Source organism: Ptychodera flava, chromosome 17 (assembly GCF_041260155.1).
Source record: "Ptychodera flava strain L36383 chromosome 17, AS_Pfla_20210202, whole genome shotgun sequence".
Classification (NCBI taxonomy): Eukaryota; Metazoa; Hemichordata; class Enteropneusta; family Ptychoderidae; genus Ptychodera; species Ptychodera flava.
The window spans coordinates 18,230,878-18,246,301 of record NC_091944.1 but is presented as its reverse complement, the minus strand read 5'-3'; the positions used below and the strand labels follow the sequence as shown (position 1 = coordinate 18,246,301).

Sequence of the window (15,424 nt, the reverse complement as noted above, 5' to 3'; positions counted from 1 at the left end):
TTTTTCCAAAAATTCCACAAAACATGTTAGCTATAAACATCAGAAAATTTCACTGAAGAAAGTCACGATACCATTTTATCCTTAAGTGAATGAGGCTCTAACACTTCAAAATATTACACTTCTGTTTCTAACGTTACGCTGTACTTTAGCTGATAGACTACGTGTGCCCGGGCGACTTCCTGCATAGATCCGACTTTGTATACAGAGGGGTGAAACACGTCAAGTCTAATTATTAGTCAAGATGAATTGCATGTCCATGTGAGATTTTGATTCGGTATAAGGTGCCTCGGTAGGTCTGAAGTGAAAATGCGTTCGGATATTGTATGTGCTGTCATTGAAGCTCGATGCCTCCATAGGTGCTTTTTGCCTCCAGGCTAAGGCAGCGGGGGGTTTTGTGTAGTATCGTGATAGGTTAGGCGTAAGCCTACAACATAATCTGTGTACCTGCAAATACCAAGACAAAAACGCTATTGCGACACCGGTTTTTTAAAATTTTTGCTTACCTTCCCCCACTCTCGGCGTACACGGAACTGACGGTTGTGGGTTGTACACTCGAGGCAGTGCGTGACAATACCGGACTGACGCCTGTACACAAACTAACGCGAGAACTACAACCCAGCTCTCTAAATCTCTCTGACTATAGTCTCTGGTGTGTGCTCACCTTTCACGATGTAAAGGTGACCTTGGCTGACCTCGTGACGTAGTAAAAGCTACTATTAGAAGCCTGTAGTAGGGTACGTGTACGATTATCTCACCCGCTTATGTCTGTAAATCAATTTGTTTGCGATTGCTGGTGGCCAATAAAACAGCGAATTCAAATCGATTTCTTCTTTGCAGTTGCTGAGGTTCATCCAAAGAAACTTGTTATTTTTTTGTTTTGCACTGCGACAAGGTCAGGCATATTGAATGATCCCGTGTGGTACCAGGAACTCTTTTCAGACGCCAAGAGGAACGGGTAAAATTACCCCGTTTGAAAGACCTTTGTTGTGGGTGGATTTTTAGACTTAGTGGGCGAAATAATCGGCCTGGATTGAAACCCTAGTCTAAATCTGCCCTCGTTCCCCTCTGTCGTGGCAGTGAATGACTTATCTAGACACGCTCAAATGACCAGAACTGTTTTGTGAAGTTTTTTGTCACACCAATAGTTACTTGATCACACAAACTGGCTCCACAGAGAACATCGCGTACTACGTACTAAGTTTTGAGGATCAAAAGGTGAAATAATTCAGATTAGCGTTATGATAAGGAACGAAGGCGATCTTTGCTCAGTTTAAAGATTTTTCCACAAATGTATTCTTTCTAAAAGCGAAAATTCTACGGACGTTTTTGTAGTTTCCACGCACTCTGACATCTATATACCCGTATTTTAGTGTCATTTGTATGCATTGCAAGACCTCTTATTGTTCGACAGCCTATTCTCAGGCTTACACTTTGCACTATAGGGCATGTGCCCAAAACCGAAAGCCCCATCGTAAACTGTGTTCATTGACATTCGCGTTGTCACCTGGTGTCTTCCCCTTTCTTCGTTCCTCCACACGTCCATCGACCTATTAGTATTACACACGAATAATGCCACCCTTTATATTTGTCTCTCTATCCATCCATTTGCCGTGCTACCTACCGTCTATGTGTCTCTTGCTGTCTTTATCTGCTTGTCTGTCTGCCTGTCTAAGTATACATTCGTCTCAGTCTGCCTGTCTGTCTGTCTGTCTGTCTGTCTTTCTGGCTGGCTGACTGCCAATGTGCCTCTTTGAGATGACCGTACCTCATCGCTATTTTATAAACAAAATATTGTCAATATGATAGTCATCAGCGAAACATTCCTCGTTAGGCATAGAAATCACGTATTTTTCTTGGGGTCCACTTGTCATTCACTCGCACGCGCTTCTGAGATAAGACTCGTTTGTCAACATAGAAACAAAAAAGAGAGTGCACCTAAAATGCCAGCATTGCATGACACTACAGCCGTAAAGCCATAGCGGATGCCGAGCGACGTAGAAATCCACCCGCTCTGGTGAGATTACCGGTATGTATTGAATAAAAATCACGCACAAAACAATAGACGGTAACTACTTTGAGACAGAGACCAACACGCATCCTTTTATACAACAAACAACGATTCAATAATTTTAAAAACATTCCAGATAAGATCAGGAGATTGATGCTCGGTCCCAGGTACAACTCTGACCCGTGAATGATTCACCAGGATTCACAATACAGGTGCTCTTTACACCACGGACGTGCTTCTGTTCTCAAATTACCGCCATTGTGTGACAAAAATGACCTGGCATAGCTTTGTGGATTTGGTTTAACTCTTCAGTTCAAGTGACTACATGTTACAATTGTCGACGCACTGCAGATAGCTAGTCCGTTGGGAAATGAACGAATAAGTACAGATTTAATATCCCCCTTTGTGACACAAGTTTACATCACCAAAGTGGCCATACCGGTCAAGATAATAGATTACAAGACACTTCCTACTGCAAAAAATATTCCAATCGATTAATATACATGACGTTGTTTGCATTTCTCGCCATACATCCACGCACCTTTAAGATAATATTTAATGCTATCGATGCACGTACCTATTCGTTGTAATTGTCATTAAGTTATCACTTTGAATGATAATGCATGCGCCACGTGTCCTCTCAGCTACCATCGTTTCATCGGTATCATGATGCAAGCCTGTCGGCATTTTGAACATCTACTTTTATCAAATACAAATTTGCTTTCTTTATAGAGGGTATGTTTGCTTGATTTAAGAGCGATTTTAGAACCGCTTTGCTTTCTGATGTCAGGAAAGACTATTTATTAGTATTCTTCGGGACTCGCTCATCCTTGACTCACGTAGAGATGACTTCATATGTATGCACGGCACATCTGATATTGTAACAGCAAACACGATGTGTCAGAGGCGTTAGAGATGACAAGTCAGTTGCCTGACGTCTACTCATGGATGAACAGCTTCGGGTTTAAACTGGTAAATAAATATCACCATGTGACTGGCTGTTGGGGTCAAATGACGTTTGGAGTACAGTTATTTCACCTATACCGTCAAGAGAGTTGTGTTTAAGCAACGTCTAGTACAAAAAGCAGGATGGGGTGAGTTTCTTATCGGGATCTCAAGTCCTCATACCCGAGGGTTTAACTGGGGCAGCTAACGACACTTTGTACGCTTTCAATGTCTTTTTCACCGAATTAATTTAACACATGCATTTGATCGAGTTACACATTCAGCCCACGCGAGGCGCATTAATCACGTCGCATACTCAGTGTTTCTGGCATTAGAACTGTAAGCATAGACCCCAGAGAAACATCCTGTTTTCTCTACAGTCTATGAACTGAGATTATTACCCAAGTCGTATAGGAAGAGGGTTTTCAAGTATTCGGACGATCCAAAGGCCGGTGGGATTGTCTATACCGCGTTGTTTCATAAAGACTTGATGGTCACGTGGCGGTATCCCCAGAGACCCTGGAGACCCTTATGCTGGTCATAATCTCAGTTTGCCAAAACTCGCTATGGAGACCGTCGACTTGAAACGCCCCACCCTCATGAGAAAGCCTGCAGGTTTTAATGCTCTTTGGATGACGTGACTTTAATGCTATAACCCATGTATCTTTTAAGTAAAAGAATTCTGTGGGGAAACGTCTCGTCATGTGAAAAAACGTGCTAACATATTTTTAACATAATTTGCTTGACAACTAAGCTCACTATGAAATGAGCATGGTAGGTCAATGACACAGACTTATATCAGTGACTTATTATTACTTCTGTGGTTTGACTCACTCCGATTCAATTCCAAGGTTTTTGTATTCCATCCAAAGCAAGGTCACTTTTTAAACAGTTCTATCTCCCGATCCTGGTATAAATACGAATTTTAGTCGTTGTTTTATATTTTAATCATCGAGTTCATTATTTTTAATAAGCTTAAGTCCCAAATAATTAATTCAGAATTATTATTAATATAATTTAGTTTTTTTGCATAACAGCTAAATATAGTATTGTTATTTGGCAAGATTTTGATCCAGAAAGATTATTCCAAGATGTGCGCTAGAAGGCAAAATGTGCAATATTTAACAGGCCCACCGGATGCAGGCCAGTTACGCCAACGCATATAGCTGTCTCGACACGGACAGTAAATACCCGGCGTTGTTTTGTTGCTTTAACAACGTAATAAAAACGTTAATGAAAAGCCAAGAGCCAAACGGAAAAGAAGATGATAGGGACTGAAACCAGACGTCAAATGTATTCAATCAAAACGAACCCAGGGCGTGGTGTTCTATGTTTTGTAGGTTGCTTGTCCTTGGTGAACTCTATTTCTAAAACGTTCAGATATTTCCGAACTTTGATATCCAAAATTAACTGGCGTATTCGGAGGCAGTTGGGCTGCTTTCTCGTTGTAGTATAATTACGTGGACTTGTGTAGAATCCGTTATACTTGAGCAGTTACTGTCGAACTAACTAACTGACGCAAAAGGTTATATATATATATATATATATATATATATATATATATATATATATATATATATATATATATATATATTAACACCATACGCACACACAAACACCCATCACTGTATATGCTGTATATTATAACAAGTCGATCTCTCTCTCTCTCTCTCTCTCTCTCTCTCTCTCTCTCTCTCTCTCTCTCTCTCTCTCTCTGCTTAAAACTTTCCCTGAGGAAAGTTAAAGCAAAAATCGAAAGCCATCTACTTTGAGGAAAGCGTTTTATTCTTGCTCGAGCATTGATATGTCAAATAAACATTCAGGGGTAAGAATAGACAACACCCATTGTATGAACGGATGTAAAGTCTGGTCATTTTAATTTGAACTGTAATGTTAATGTTTAATGTTAAGTTTAATGTTAAAGCAGATGTATACGATACGTGTTATGACTGGCAATATGACTTAATTAGGTATGCGTAACTGTACCTAGTATAACCTGCAAGTTAAGTTTCTCTGATGCGTAAATCTTAAACGATCTCGAATATTGTCACAATAACAATCGTATTTTGACTCTGTTTTCGAGTGACGTGTCTGCTTCACCACCGTGAGGGCTGTTGCCGTTGGATACTGTCGCTAAGTGGCGCGATAGATGCAATGATTATCGAATATGGCATGAACCGGTCTAAGCTTGAGTTTTCGAACTATGTGGTCGCTTATCAGTCTCTGTCAGAGCGCTAAGAAACTGAAGTTGTTGCCATTTGGTGCGACCAAAATTTCTCATCTGTAGTGTATCTGTTCGCACAGGACGTCCACCATTTGGAACCGCTCCAAGATCTGTTTCCCATCCACAGTTATGTAAAAAATCCGCCAAGGAGGCATCGTCTAGAAACCCGCCGTCTGCCGCAATTACTGTTTGGGCTTTATTCATGCAGACTTTAAAAAGTAAGATGTAGCTCTGTGCAGCCTGGACGTTGATGATGATGAGGGTATACATTACGAAAATTAACATCATATCACAGGTCCAGTAGGCAGAATTTGTGATGATTTTTTCCTATTATTATCATAAAAAATAATTATGAATATTAATAAATTATTAATATGAATGTTACAGAATATTAAAACTTTTTTACACACAATGTCGTCTAGTTTGTGTAGATGCCATCTGGAAACTCCATTGTTTTGATAATTATGATTATGAATAAATTATGATTATGATTAATAAAGTCATATTTTACACATTGTAATGTGCTTATGTGAACAACCCTCTGGAAACCCTCATAAAGTTTCACAATCTATGCCAAAATATACAAGTGACACCATTGCCCAGGTTTAGTCTACGGCGAGAGTTACCATTGCCCAGGTTCAGTCTACGGCGAGAGTTACTACACAGTGTATATAATGAGAAGGTAGCCAGCTCCACTCGACAGTAAACTGACATACCTATGAATTACCTCCGTTTTCTTCACTTCTGCATGTTGATTCTCAAAATTTCTCCCGGTGTTGGCAAGTCCATAAATCAGCCATCAAATCTACCTAGTTTTGGCCACTTAGACGGAAAATTTGTGAAGTTTGGGGCTGCGAGAAGGTATATATCGCCTATGAAATGATGCTGCCTTAGCGGAATCGACAGCATCCGGGATCTTTTAGGGCCGTTTGCGAAATTTGAATGTAGCCGCCAAGCAGGGCCGAGGGCGGAGCCATGATTTAACGTTATTAGATATGCTGACATAATTGATCGTACGGCCAATGAACGCTCGTGACCTTTGATTAGACCTCTCATCAGTTGACCCGAATGTACATGTGTCTGATCAACATCAAAACGTGGAATGAGTTTCATTTCTCTAGTGGGACGATGTGTTTTTCGAACTTTATAGCAGTTGTAAGGTTGCTCCAAAGCAGCTTACTTGGTATGCGATCAATGGAGGTGGTAGCTTCAGCGAAACGGGGACAGCATCAACTGAACAAACACCGCAGCAGGCAGCTCAATATAGATTGCTGCGATCGTGTTTGCCAGCATTTTAATATATACACCTTATCCATATTATTTGATGACACCGTCATCACGTACGTCCATTACAAACGTCCAGATGAAATTCCGACGACAGTGAGCACACCGTCATCAACTGTGACCGACTCCTCTGCCCCTCTTCCGCCAAACTCATCAGCGACTAATCCGTAGCAATTAAATGTTTCCACTAGCTGTGATATTTGACCGTGGCGGTGACCTTCGATTTGAACGCGTTCGCCGCTGCGATATCACAGCTAGGTTTCCACGGTATCCACCTATTCCCGAAGAACCTCCGCCATGTGCACACCGTACCCACAAATACCTTGAATAGCAAGGAACACGACAAACACTTCTAGGCTTACAAACGTGCTGACATTTTCTTGCCCGTTCTCGTTTCAAAATTTTAGTGTTTTTTCCATAGACCCTGCTGCATCCGTGTGTAGCGTCAATTGTTTTTCCCGAAGACAGAAAGTCCTCGCTTCAGTTTCTGAGTGTGATAAAACTGCAGAGCTTCGGTTAGGATTTCCAAATCTGCGTAAGGCTGTCCGCAAATTGTTTTTCTATTTGCGTAAAATGTACCAAAAATGCGTACAAAATTAACATGACTACATGTAAGTACCTATATATAACCGCTGTCTACGCGATATCGAAAACCGGTTCAAAAGTCAATGAATAAAGTGTTCAATAAAGAACATCAGTGACAATGTTTTTTCTTTGATATTAGTTTCACAATTTGTTCTATTCTATTTTCTGCCGACGATTTTCATTTCTTACTAGGCCTAATTATTTAGACTACAACTTCCCACTATTGCCTTCGCTCCTTGACCTATCATCGCTGCTCTGAAGTCAAGTTCACTTAGTCTCGGGCCCTCCATGGTTATCACCATCAGATCATTTAGATCAGGCATTGTCACTTAGACAGCTACGTTTCGATTTTGTAATCCTGTTTTGGGTACTGAACCCACGCGCTCACGCGGGACAGATGAGACTGGAATCACGGCTGCAATTATGGCCAATTTTGCAATAATCTGGAATAAGTTTGCAGACCGGCATAAAACTATTATTTTTAAGTTTGCGTAGCATTAACTTAAACTTGATATTCGACTAGGAGATCTTCAGGGTTTACAAGTATGCATTGGGCGCAGCGGAAAAAAAAACCATTTTTTTTTGCAATAACGACGAACTCTATTGAACTTGTTACATTTTTATTGGTACAGACTTGAAGGAAAACGTGATTGACAGGATGTAGGACAAAATATTAATATTACTAAATTAAGAACATTTTTATCTGCAAACAATTTATTTTTATAGTCCTGGATAAACTTCACATTGAAGGGAAACTACGTGTGCTCATGTCTTTGTTACAGAGACTGCGCTTTTTAATGCGTATCGGATTACGCAGACGTCATTTTACTTTGCGTACTTCAAAGTAATAACATGCTTGAAATACGCAGGATTTTGCGTTGACGGAAGCTCTGTAATAAAACTATTGATAATATTATTAAAATTTTACTTTTTCTCAGTATTTTTTGCTAGACATGGATATATTTGTCTAGCATATTCATAAAAAAGTAACAGGTCCTCGTAACGCCAGCACGCGTACGCCTTTTCAATAAAAAAGATATCGATTTCAAGGTACATTGTCTGTGCTTTGTCTGTAAAACACGTCCGTGACTGTGTTTTTAATATTTTGTTGGGCAGCAAAATAGACGACAGTCAACGCTGCCTGTATTTCCATTGTAAATCTCTGAAAATCACAAGTTCATATTGGAAGGTGACTGCGTACGTACGTACGCTGTTTTGAGGTCTCCTCGCCAAGTCGCTGAACTTGACATATTTTCACAATGTCAACAGGGTATCTATCATAAACAAACGCATCTGCAACCCGTCATCCGTTTGTAATCACACATACATAGCTTGGACCGTTGACTTGAGGCACCTCCATCCTTGGACAGACCATGAAGTAATCGTACAGTGTAAGTGTAACTTTCATGTGTAAAAAGGTCACGAGCGTTCATTGGCCGTACGATCAATTATGTCAGCATATCTAATAACGTTAAATCATGGCTCCGCCCTCGGCCCCGCTTGGCGGCTACATTCAAATTTCGCAAACGGCCCTAAAAGATCCCGGATGCTGTCGATTCCGCTAAGGCAGCATCATTTCATTGGCGATATATACCTTCTCGCAGCCCCAAACTTCACAAATTTTCCGTCTAAGTGGCCAAAACTAGGTAGATTTGATGGCTGATTTATGGACTTGCCAACACCGGGAGAAATTTTGAGAATCAACATGCAGAAGTGAAGAAAACGGAGGTAATTCATAGGTATGTCAGTTTACTGTCGAGTGGAGCTGGCTACCTTCTCATTATATACACTGTGTAGTAACTCTCGCCGTAGACTGAACCTGGGCAATGGTAACTCTCGCCGTAGACTAAACCTGGCAATGGTGTCACTTGTATATTTTGGCATAGATTGTGAAACTTTATGAGGGTTTCCAGAGGGTTGTTCACATAAGCACATTACAATGTGTAAAATATGACTTTATTAATCATAATCATAATTTATTCATAATCATAATTATCAAACAATGGAGTTTCCAGATGGCATCTACACAAACTAGACGACATTGTGTGTAAAAAAGTTTTAATATTCTGTAACATTCATATTAATAATTTATTAATATTCATAATTTATTTTTATGATAATAATAGGAAAAAATCATCACAAATTCTGCCTACTGGACCTGTGATCATATAAAAGTATATGTAGATTACTTGAGTCTAATAGTATGCTGTGTTCAAGCCTGGGCTTCTGAATTTGTCGATCCAATTTCTGCATCAAACATCTTTGTTGTTGTGTTACAAAGTTTAAAGTTTAATAACCGACTAATCATGCTAATTGATTGGCTAACCAAACATTCAACCGATCACCGCAACTAAACATCAAACATCATCGATATAACCGTAGGGACCAAGTCTTCGGTCATATCATTTTAATATGTCTGCAATGAAGCCGACAGGCCAAGATAAAACTCTCCAACTTCACAGTTCACCAGTCTTACATAAGGTGAGGGGGTTAGAATGAGTAAGCATACATCAAAATAATTTTATTTTTACTTTTCATTTTTTATCAATATTTTTCCGTCCATGTTTTATATATCATTCCTTGTATTACGGTGTTTATTGAGCAACAGTGACCTGGGTTAAATACCTAGGTGAATTTAATCAGCGTATGCCGTGGTGTCTTGGAATTTCGTCTCGAAATAAAGCATCTTCCGCTCCTTTAAATCTCTAGGACGTTCTACTTTTATGCGTTTCGCTAATTACTTTGTCGCGTTTCAGTTAAATCTGAAAGAGTGGACAATATAATCCCATGGACTCGGTTGAAGCCGGAAACTGCACATTTCTTCGGCGCAGCCTTTCAACACTAATCGTCCTTGTTAGACCAAATCTCAAGAAATGGCCATCACCCAGATTATATGTAAGCCCGCGCAATCAGAAAACAAGATTTAACAGAGCATTTAGTCGCTCTTCCACAGACGATTTATCAAAATAAAAAGCCCCAATGTCGAATAAAACTCGCTTCATCTTCCAAGTGTTCCATTTTTTCATGATAGAAATTAGTCTTTTATTATTGATACCTTAAATGCCAATTGTGTCTCATTCTTCTCTCTGGAAATTATCACTCCTACTCGGGAAATACGCACCGGTTGACCTCCAGCGAGGTCGTGCCGTTAATCGTTATTGACTTACGCAATGGATCATGGGCTTATTGGATGCCGAGAATGCTCGGGCAAGGCGACTTACGGCGGTACGATGCTTTTACCCGTGTCCTAGCGTTCTAATAGAGGGGATTTGCCACGTACTTTAGTATTGTCCAATCAGAAAGCGAGTTTCGGAGAATAGACTACATGGTTTAGTGGTAATTTACAATAATCTTCCTGTCCACTTCATTTCATTTATGTACCATGTTTCTTGCTTTTTTCCTAATTCTGATCACATCAAAAGCAAGTTCTACTTCACCCGGAGTGGACAGCCGTTTGTGGATTTCTTTGTCAGATATATCACTTCGCAGAATATTGTAAGAAAAAGTTGTGCAACGCCTCTGTGAACCATACTGTACAAAATCAGATCTTTCTTTTGGTCAAGTTGGGCGTAACGCTTTAACTGCTTCCTATAGCATACAGATAAAAATTGTCTCTGCAGATAAGTTAATTTGTGAGTTTTTCAAACTGCCTTCTCTAAAACATAATTGTTTAATATTACGCCTCGTTAAAACCCATATCGATGGATTGGTGTAATAATTTTACATCTTTTCCAAACACCGGACCTATCTCACCATTTTTATCTTTTTGACTTTTATATATGAATTATAAGCGCTGTAATGCATAATTCAGTGATCCTTATTCTGCGTTGGGCTCATAATGCGAAACATAACCTGCAAAGATAGCACAAAATGGAAATTAGCGAGATTTTAATCGGTCGGGATATGCGTTTTAGACATCTCCAGTCTTAGTTTTTACGTATATGTACCTAATATATATATATATATATATATATATATATATATATATATATATATATATATATATATATATATATATATATATATATAATTTTTCTCCACATTTGCCCTGCAGAATGGATGCAAAACCATTCACATGTGAAATAATAGCGACTGAAAATTGCTACCCTAATGGTCGAAGAAACATTATTTTTCTTGAGTATGGCTTGAAAGGTGACATAAAGATTACTACACACGCAAGTCATCGATAAATTCTGACTACAATGACGCAATCTTATCAAAATACGATCAAATTTGGGTACATTTTTCTCTTGCAGTCTGGTCGCGTACGCGATACTTCGTATAATTGTCGCTTGTTTTCGCGCCACTCTTACAGTTATCAGTAAGCTGTTGTTAAAGTACTTGAACGCGCGCAAAAAAACGCGGCTAGCGGAGAAGTCAACCAAGGACATCGAAGACTCAACTCGAGGAGGTCGACAGATCAAGTTTTGTTAGGGCTTGACACAAATAAGTCGATTTACCAGGTTCTGATCAAAGTGGATTGGATTTGTCACTTACATGGCGGCCAAATTACTGCAGCGGAGCGAAAGCCTGATTGACTCACAAATCTCACCTTGACGGGTAATCGGTTTTTAGATCAGCAAAAACGGTATTGGTTCATAAATCATCGATCAGTACTTACTGACGCCATCTGGGGTCTAATATCTTAAAAGAGGCACCATATAAAGTTGTTTGTGAAGGAAAGGTGTTTGTGAGAGAACTTTTGACGGGGCGAGCTGGTACTGTTTCATATTATCTGTGGATGGGTGAAGGGCATCAGGCGGGCAATTTTCGCTCATTAGTAGGCGGGAAAATTTCATTCTTTTGCGCAGCGTGCAACATGTAAGCAGCTGATAAAATGCACTTTAATACTGTGTACATCAGTCAACTTCGAAAACCGTCCATTCGTACCTATCCACAGGTTACGAAAAAATTAAACAAGTAGTCATGAGGGGAGACAAATATTAGACAAAATTACATACTTTAAATCACTCTATCGTCGGTTTTATCTCTCCCCATCACAAATTATAAAGCCATACTGCACTGTACAAACAAAAACACACACTTCGCGAAAACAACACTACGACTTGCGTTATTCAGGTCAGATTCCAAACGTGTGTTGTGACGTTACTTATGAAAATAGCGGCCTGGGAGCGCACATATCTGTTGGCACAGGAAATAGTAATGCGGTGCCTGGGCAATTCAAGTTACAGACATGTTTACTTTAAATCTCCAATAGTGGTATCTCCTGAAGTAGTTTTATAATCTTCGTTCTGTTTGTAAAATGCGATTTCTTTACTTTGCCCTCCACAAATTATGCCGAACTACTTTGTACCCAATCTGTTAAGGTAGTATACGCCTCGAAACTGAAAGACTTAAACTTTTGCTCAAACTTTCCTGAATGAAACTTCCAACCATTTTCTTATCAAATCAACAACAAAAAATTGGGGTTCACCATGCAAAGTTTGGAACTAGCGAAACAAATTACCCAACATTTTGTTATATTTGAAATTCAAAATGGCCGCCATTCCTGTGTAAACTCTATAGTGGAAAAATTAAATTTTGTATTTTCGAAAAATTAAGACGGTGCGAGTTTTTATTTCCCCAAGAGCTTTAAAATGAGTCCCCACAAGTGGTAGATCAGTTGGAATTTGTAGAAATTTGAATTTGTACCCGAGGCACTTTCTACCTTAACACGGTCTGCATGCGTGTAATGTCTATTACTGTTGATGTTGACAACTATTTCTCGTCTAGACTAGAATTTGGTCGCCAGAAATAATATATATGTGAGCAGTACGTTGTGTTGGTAAGGCTATTATTCTACATTTCGATATAGTTTAGGAAATTAAAAAGAAGAAGCAGAACATATACATGTTGTGTTGAACAGAAATGATGACAATATTATCCAAAGTCACAGCCATGGTTCCATCAATGGAAAGGATTGGGAAAACTGTATGGAACATTTAGCCCAAAGGCTATGTTCTCAATGCAGAAATACACCTTTGTCTTGGCCATAATCTGTTGCCTTTCACACCTATTTCATTCAACTTCAAGGATGCGCAATCTTAGGCTATTTTAGCAGAAAAGAATTAGCGAACAGGGCCCCAGGGGCAAGAACGAGATACAAATGGTTTTGCAAAAACAGATCGATCATTGTTGAGCACCAAGGATAACGGTGTCCGATTGAGTCGGGTATTAGTATTGGTGGGGTGACTCTTTGGAATATAATCAATATCGACTTCAAGTCTTGTCCCGTCTCAAAGGTGACTTCCCCTGACAGAGAAAGTGAAGGTCTAAGGATTATATTTTGCATTGACTAGATCTGCAGTGGATAAAATGAAATGGAGACCGAGCTATTCAAACTAACTCATGGCTTACGTTGTAACCAGCCTTGAGTTGACCATGATGTGGTCCACCCTTCCATGCACCAAGACTTTTCAGTTCTCCTTGAGCTCATTTTAGGTTGATCTCAAGGAATTTCGAGACTGCAATATTCCATCCCAATTAACCTGAGGTATTTTACTGGAAAGAGCAAGGGTGTTGATGCCTTGCTGTCTTTTCGACAAAACTGGTGAGAAATCAACCAGGATTTCGACGCGTTCCTGGTGCATGTTTGCGGTCAGTACTATCTGGAAACTCGTAGTCAAACGAAAGCTGGGTATTGCTTGTTAAGGGTTCAACACAGAGGCATACAAACACCCGCAACCAAACAAAACTTTCATTGTATTGTAATATTGTTGTCTGTCTGCGCATTCAGGCGATCAATGTTTGCAAGTGAAGGCCGGTCGATTTTTTGACGTATTTTCTTGTTTAACCTTGTACCTTCAACCTGGTCGCGCCTTGTAATGTGAACATTTCTGCTATTCTGTTCATTCAACCCCTAAATGTGTTGTTTGTTTGGCTTTAGGATGAAGAAGGCGGAATTTTGCATGTGTACACTGTTGCTGTAACATCTTTAACTTCTGTCACGTCAGTGCATTTAATTTCTAGGGACGGAGGACTAAAAACACGCATTGCAAACTAAACTCAGTACGTTTGACCTCTCTCCTCCCGTAAACGATGGTTTTGAATGGACAAACCCTAACAACAACAAAACGACGCCGAAATTTTAATTTGAACTACCCCAAATACAACGCTAGAAGCATTAACTATTGACAAATTTTTAATAACAAATGTTTAATAACAAAATCTGAAGGTATATATTTGAATATCACATATACACACGGTTTCTATGTTGTAACCGTAGCATGAATGAGTGCGACTTTTCGTACAGTGAGCTAATCGAAATACTAATCGAGAACGCCTCGCGCGCGGGGATAGACATTCAGACTCGCAACTTTTTACAAATCTTTTTCGGTCTTCCAATTGTGGGCATTTTGAAGCTTGTGGAGCAAGAAAACTTTTTACAGTCTTAGGTTTTCGAAAATCGAAAGTTTTAGTTTTCTGTATTGAGTTAACACAGGCATCATGGCGGCCATTTTGGATGTGAAATATCGATAAGTGTCGGGTGATTTCTCTGATGCCGCAGCTTGCACAATGACCCCTGAATTTAATTCTTGATTTGTTATAACAGAATGGTTGAAGGTTTCACTGATGAAAGTTGAGCAAAGGTTTGTCTTTCACTTTCGAGGCGCGTACTACTTTCATACAGCCAGTCTCGTTCGTTGTGCGCTTGTTTTAATTCTCCATGCGCCCGTAAAAACTTTAAAATGAAGAAAGAAAGAACTTAAAGCTGTAATACAGTACGCATTACTCAAACTGCCACCGTGGTCTCGTCAAGATGGGCTTATAACTATATTCTTCAATGAACGACAATTTCGAACATTTTGTTCAAACGATCTGCTATCAGCTGGGCGTCAGCAATTAACCACTTTCGCTGTCCGTCCCAAGCTGTCAAATTCCAATTTATTGCGATTGTCTACTTTCTTACACCAAATGAGTCAATTGTTCTGAAACAGTTGGAAAATAATTCTTACCTCTCGACTGACGAGATCAGAGATGAAGGAAGCTTTACTGATGAAGATTACGGCTCAGTGGCGTTGATCGGCAAAAGTGTCTCGCCTTGTAACAGAAAGCACTTAGAGGTGACGGTGAAAATCACGCAAGACGCTGTAGATGCATGTCACCGTGGTTCCATATTGTTCAAGCGTGCTCCTGACTCTTACTGATGGTCGAATAGTGGCCACCCGCTTTAACTAAAACCCTGTACATGTATATTTTCAATTCATGAACAAAGCACACATTTATTATTCAACAGAAGACACCAAGGATGTCTTGTTCAGCATGCAGTTAGTTACCCGTCCCATTTATCTGTTCTACGTATTCATTAGGAAACCAGTGGGTCGATAGGCAATCGATATTTCTGCCCTGCAACTCTCATTACCGTATATTCTAGTTTC

The 15,424-nt window shown here is 39.6% G+C and overlaps 1 protein-coding gene across 2 annotated transcripts in view; it reads right to left on the bottom strand.

The window, feature by feature from the left end:
* LOC139115653 (protein FAM167A-like) overlaps window positions 1-15,209 on the bottom strand; it is a 33,183-nt gene extending 17,974 nt beyond the window's left edge. The window contains exon 1 of one of the 2 annotated variants that reach the window (XM_070677939.1): window positions 15,002-15,209. The gene's annotated coding sequence lies outside the window, so the exon portion shown is untranslated. Of the gene's footprint in view, window positions 1-503; window positions 645-15,001 lie in introns of those variants that run through there. The other variant, XM_070677941.1, reaches the window with a different exon arrangement.
* Between the last annotated feature and the right edge of the window lie 215 nt (window positions 15,210-15,424).